This window comes from Cupressus sempervirens, chromosome 11 (genome assembly GCF_028749045.1).
Source record: "Cupressus sempervirens isolate cs-2001-9-10 chromosome 11, ASM2874904v1, whole genome shotgun sequence".
Taxonomy (NCBI): Eukaryota; Viridiplantae; Streptophyta; class Pinopsida; order Cupressales; family Cupressaceae; genus Cupressus; species Cupressus sempervirens.
Window position 1 is genome coordinate 449017217 of NC_143128.1, and position 7051 is coordinate 449024267.

The following is a 7051-nucleotide window of genomic DNA, read 5'->3' on the forward strand; positions in this document are numbered from 1 at the left end:
TTCATTTTATAGTTATCTAAATTAATTTATAAATAGTGCATGAAAATGGTCATAATAATTATGTAATGTTTATGTTCATTCAATTACTAGGTAAGTACCAAGTTAAAGATATGAACGTGTATATTGAGCCCCTAATTGATAAGTTGTTGAAGTTATGGAATGGCATCACTATGTATGACATCTCTAGACCGATAGGATGCTGACAATTTCAATTCCATGCAATGCTAGTATAGATAATACATGATGCCCCTAGCTAACTCATTTTTGTGGTATGTTATATTGTTAAGATCACATATTTTTGGTCTATTATAGTGCATACACATTACTATTGTATGCTTAAGTTGCACATGATAATTGTGCATGATCCAATTGTACATGATCTTTTAGGTCTTTAGACAAAGGTAAAATTCACATGTCTAGTTTGTGGTCCAAAGATGAAATCTCGTCATTCAAGAAGTTTAGGAAAGTAGGTGTTCGATGAGTTGAGGCACTTTCTTCACAATAATCATAGGTATCAAATTTTTGACAAAAATCTTTTCAATGGGAAAGAAGAGACATCGTCAAGGCCACAAAGAATGACACCTCATCTATGGAAGTTGGAATATGATCGACTAAATCATCGAGGTAATCTCCAATTTGTAGTTTGAAGTTTCAAAATTATATTTTGATATTGTCTTATATTTACTAATGTTGTAATTGATTCTTGTGAAGGTCATCAAGGCATTAATGACCAACTTCCTAGAGGCATAAAAAGTTATCCTACTCAATTTAGTAGGCTACTGTACTACAAGGATCTCCCAATTGTGTATTTGTTTGATGCTATGCATATTGGAAAGAATGTAATAGAGATACTATGAAAAATGTTGGATGGAAGGCATGATAAAGAACAAATTGCCAAAATTTATACTGAAATTCATGAATCCAATCATGCACTAAAAGATTTCATTAAATCAAATAGCAATAGAGACTACATAAATACAAGTGCCCTTCCTTGGTTATTAATGGAGCAACAAACTGATGCATGAAAAGAAGTCATAAAAAAAGAAAAATTTCCAATAGGATTTGCTACAAATATAAGCACTATTCTATCAAAGAAAGGTGATTTTGGGCTAGGGTTGAAAACACATGATTGGCATATCTTCATTAAGGTAAGTCATGTTCTCTATTTACAATATATTTGTAAAATTGAATGTACTACCTATTAAATTATTTAATAATATATTGAAATGATCATTTTTTAATGATTGCAGTAAGTCCCACCTCTATCCCTTCTGCACCAGTTTGACAATAGTATTAAACAAGTTATCTATGATCTTGGAAAATACATGAGGTTAGAAGTGTTTTTTCTTAGATTTGTAGCCTTTTATCTAAAATCTATTGTATAATTTTATTTGAAATCTTGTTTATGTTTTTTTGCATGTTGGATCTCTTTTAGGTGGTTATCATCTAAATAAATTGATAAAAAAAGATACAAAATATTGGAAGAGAAAAATTCCATAGGTTATGTGTGAAATGCAAAGTGTTTACCTTCAACTTTTTTCAATGCTCAAGAACACCACCTCATACATCAAGTTGAGGAGATTGAATTGTGTGGACCTGTATAAACTAGGTCAATGGGGATGGTCGAGATGCACTTGAAATTTATGAAGGGCTTCATTTGACAAAGAGCACATCCTAAAGGTTCTATGGTAGAGGGATACATGGTATACCAGACCTTGGTGTACACTAGTGAATATCTTCCAAAGTTTATAGTAAATATCCATGTAGATCGCATTTGGGGTCCTAACTTTGATGACAAATTTGAAGGGGAGTACTTGACAGGGAAAGGTAGATTGAGGAGAGTGAGAGGTAATTATAAGTTATTTTTTCTATAGTTTAATAATTCTTATCCATCATCAATACATATATATATATATATATATATATATATATATATATATATATATATATCTGTTGTTTCTAACTAGTGTAATTTTTTTTTTATAGTTGGTCATGAGTGGGATGCACTACATTTGTACATTGCAAACAATTTTGATTGGATGATGGTATGGATTGAACAGTCTCAAGGAAGTGGTCACTCATTAGCATGGGATGGTGTTGCATCGTTGGTTAAAGAAGCTCATTGTAATAGAGATCCCAATGTTATGCCAATGGTACTTGATCTAGTATATGGCTTAAGAGATACAAAGGTACACATATGATTACTTATCATGAGACATTAATTGATATCAACTCACAGATCGATGCAAATAATTTTGACATGTCTAAATAATTATAGGTCAAACACCACAATGCTATGTACTACCATGGTAGTAAATTTTGCACAAAAAAGTCACATGAAACAAAGAAAATGGGTGATTCTGGGATAAGTGTTGTCTTTGTGGTCACCAATATTTCATCTAGAATTGACATACATCCTCAACAATCTAAAAATTGATACTATGAAATTTTGGATGATGTACTTGAGTGTGACTTTAATTCATTCAAAATAGTTCTATTTTTTGTAATTGAAATGATCTTGATAGGACTGTTATTAAACTTGATAGTGGATTTACTATAATTAATACAAGGTCATTTGAGCTAGTCGGAGATGAGCCCTATGTTCTTCCAAGCCAATGCAAGCAAGTGTTTTACTTTGGTGTTCCACACAAACCAATTTTGTCATTTTTTGTTAGACATGACCGAAGAGGAAGGTCGATAAAGTATAATGTGATGGAAGAAGAAGATATTGAAGAAGCACAAGATGAAGTAAATGATTATTAGAAATGATAGTTACCCAGTGATGAAGAAGAAGAAGATGGTGATGATTTTGGTCATGCTGATGATAATGGTGATAATGATGCTGATGAAAATCATGATCATGGTGATGAAGATGGTGATGATCATGGTGATGATGATCATGATGATGATGGTGATGAAGATGATGATGATGGCAATGAAGATGGTGGTGGTGATGACGATGATCAAAGTGACAAGTACGATGATGGTGGTGATGATGATGATGACATGGATGAAGATCATGATGATCAATGAAATGTCCAAGTAGGATCAATTTTAACTATGATGGGGTCATGTATGACCAAATTTTTCTTTCCAAACCATATGTGCAGATATAAACATTAAGTAGAACATGTCAAATATTTTTTTAGATATACACATTAGTTACACCAAATTTTTGGCTAACTTAAGAAAAATTATTTACATATACAATATACTTTATTTTTATTTTTTTTAGTAAGTCTATTACTTTAATTTCGCTCCTGATTTCTAAGACTTACTAATCTTTTTCATAGGGTGACATGGATGCACCATCTCACACACCTTCAACGAAGGTAAACATTAATTATTGTAATTTCTAATGCAAACATAGAAAAAAATGTCATATTATTATGTTCTTTTCTTTATGGCTTTGGAGTTATTTTGATGAAATTTTACCGATATTTGATGTGACAAATGATAGGAAAAAGATGGAATGATAGTTGATCAAATGCAATTTGAAATACGAGCATCATTTGTACATGACATCGCCCTTAGTGTTGACCCTATATTCATGGCCCAATAACTCAAAAAAAGATACATTGATGAAATTTTTAACATTATCATTGAGGGTGACACAAGTGACGAGAAAGATGTACTGAGAAAAGAATTGGACTGTAGGGTCCAACATTTGAAGGTAAGCAGTAATTTGACTAAAGCAATAATAGAAATTCAATAGATGTTAATATTTTATAGTATCTTATGGATCATGATCTCTAATTTTATTTGTTCTTGTATAGAAATATGTGATAGTTGTGACATCACATGGTGAACATGGTGAGGGTTGTAGCACACAACCTTTGTGTAAGTAACACATTCTTTGTTTGTTTTCACCAACATTATAACACTTACCTCTTTTTTTGTGGACTCTTCTAGCTAGTATCCCATTTGATCTTTATCCATTGAAAATTTATTTGCTAACAATATTGTATTCTTTAGCTCATGATGAAGTGTGGACACCTCCTTCAGTCGGTGGTCCAGTATTGCCTTGTGCATTTTCGGCAACAAGGACCATGCAAACATCCTCATCTATGCCCAATAAAATTGGTAAAACCTTGTTTTTCTATATTTTGTAATGTGATAATCATGCTTTTTTTTTATGGGTGGACTTTTTACTCATGTACCTATCATACATACTAGAGTACAAAATTTGGTGATTAGTACTTTGGTACGTGTGACTGATCCATTTCCTAGAGTAGTTTATGTGATTAATACTTTAGTTCCACCACCAAAAAAGAATTCCTCATCACTTTCATTTTCATCCTTATGTCTATATTGCTATGTATAACTATAGATAAGAGCTGGGGAAAATTGTATTTAAGACATTGGGATTTGCAAACCCGGGCTATTAAGCCTTACATGCAAAACATACTTCTTTGGCTTTTCATTTGTATCTTTAATGACAGCTTTTGTTTATGTGTTTAAAATCATATGGAACTTTTGTAAGCCTATAGATCATTGATTCTTTCCATTGCCTGATAGTATGGATATCAACACATATTAAATTGCTTTCTTTCACATGCATGCTATTTGTCAAATCTATCTACCGAAAAAAAAAACATACGTACCAGAGTAGGTTCCTCCCAAAAATATTAGTATTGGATGCTAACAAAAGAAAATACACTCAAAAACATTGAGATACAGTGAAATCCACCATAATTTGTGTGTTATCCTTGCACTCTGGTTACAAACTAAAGAGAACACTCATGCTTAAAGGATGTTTCTCAAGAACCCAAGTACTCTAGATGCAGTGTAAATCAATAGTTTCAATTGTCAAAAAGTCATATTAAATGAAACATTAAATATGTTGTCTCCTATAGTGACATGCTTGAGGTATAAAACTCAAATTATGTGAAACAGTTTTTGGGGAAAACTGTATATGCTTTTTGAATCAACTTTTCCCTTCCTGATGATGGATCACTGACTGCAAACCAAACAATCAATTCAAAATACATATAGAATTTTTCCCATGAAAGTCTTGCACATACCATATGAACTATGGGAAGCTCAAGCCCACTATTAAAATGATGATTTATATTCACCCATTTGTGTATTGCCTTCTATTGTTCTTGTAATGATAGATTTTGTATTCCATGACCTGTGTGAATTGCTAGACATTTTCAATTGAACAATTTAGAATACTTTTACTACTATTACATGTATAGGGAGTAGGAAAAATATTATTTTACATGACTATTGTATACTTGTAAACAGTAAGAGATGCCTTAGTTAGAGAAATTGACAATGGATTATCAGTGCATGCACTCTGTCATTGGCACTTCATTGCTTTGTGTAAATGTTAAAGTGTACACCTGATGAGGTCGATTAAAATTACAAGTATTTAACCCCATAGTAAGTAGCTCATGTCCAATGATCTATCACAAACCTCTACTAACACAACCATCATAGAATCAGTTCCCTTTGCTTATGGAAAAACTATTATCACACACATAAAATAGAAGTTAAAAATGAAACCATTAGATGTTACTATATGTGTAAACTGAACTATGTCAATATGAGATCTAGAATTTTTATACTACATGCATCCACCAATGCCAATCTGTGATCAATCACAATCTTTATCAACTCTAGCTCTGCCTATATCACTTCTCTGACCATTCATGCTAAAATATTCAATTCTACTATAAAGTTGCAAATCAAAACACAACTTAACTGATCACTCCAAACTTCAATTTCCAACTGACATAAAAGTTCTTGACCAAGGGTTTTCTAGAGGAAATTACATGCTATGCTACCACAATGTGTAGCTCAATGCTGACCACTCTAATAAAACAATACAACTCAAAGAATACACATATTACATCATAAATACTCATAATTATGTATTAATATGAAAAAAGTTAGTTTGTAAAAACCACAAAGTAGTTATTTTTTAATCATTACCACCATAAAAATGAATTTGCAAACAACATACTCATTAGATAGCCCATGTTCATCCTACATCCATATTTAGTTGGTCTCATAACTTCCACTCACCTAGACTGCTAATAAAACATAGACTTAAGCTAATTCATCAAGTTGCTCTTATCTCCTCATAGATTAAATTATTCCACTATTATAAGGACCATGTCATTCAATATTTTTTACTGGCAAAAAATTACCAACTTCAAAATAATCATTTTAAGATCTTTAGACTAGAACTACATCATAAGTATAAATCAAATATTGTTCAAAGAGTAGTCTTCACACAACTTTCTAATAATGTAAATAGAGATGACTTCAAAATTTCCTTCAATCTATATTCCATCAACAAAGCATATATCAAAAACTTCACAGAGTTCAAGTGGCATATGCACATATCTTACTTCTCGATGCTTTGTTTATGTTTACAAAGGCATTTTGTTCATAACAATTAGAATTTGTTGTATATGATGTGTATACAACTTCTAGGGCACTCAATTCCACTTTAAGGCTAATTAAATGTCAATAAAATAAAATATTTAATTCTAAGTATCTTTTTCTATTTACAAAGGCATTTTGTTTGTAGCAATCAGACTTTATTGTATATGAAATGTTTGAGACAACTGTTAGGGATCCAGTTCCATTTTAAGGCTCATTCAATGTCAATAAAGAATTATTTTTTTATGACTACTTCATTTCTATTTACAAAGGGATTTTTTTGTAGGAATCAGACTTAGTTGAATATAAAATGTTCATATAACTTCTAGGGCATTCAATTCCACTTTAAGGGTCATTGGATGTCAATGAAGTAAAATATTTTAAATCTTCAAACTCATCATGAAGAATGGTAGTAAAAGAATAGTATGGTCTGTAAATGTTTTTCCTAATTCATCAGTGGATGTAACTAGTGATAAAAGTTATGTCAGATAGATCTTATTGTAGTCCTATTTTGTGCACTAATAGATAGACCTTCAATTGATAGAGCAATAGAGAGAAGTACTATTGAAGTTGATCCATTTCTTGGAGCAATTTGTGTGGTTAGTACTGGTTCATATGCAAGGACATATTTCTGAACAAGAAAACTATGCTTCCG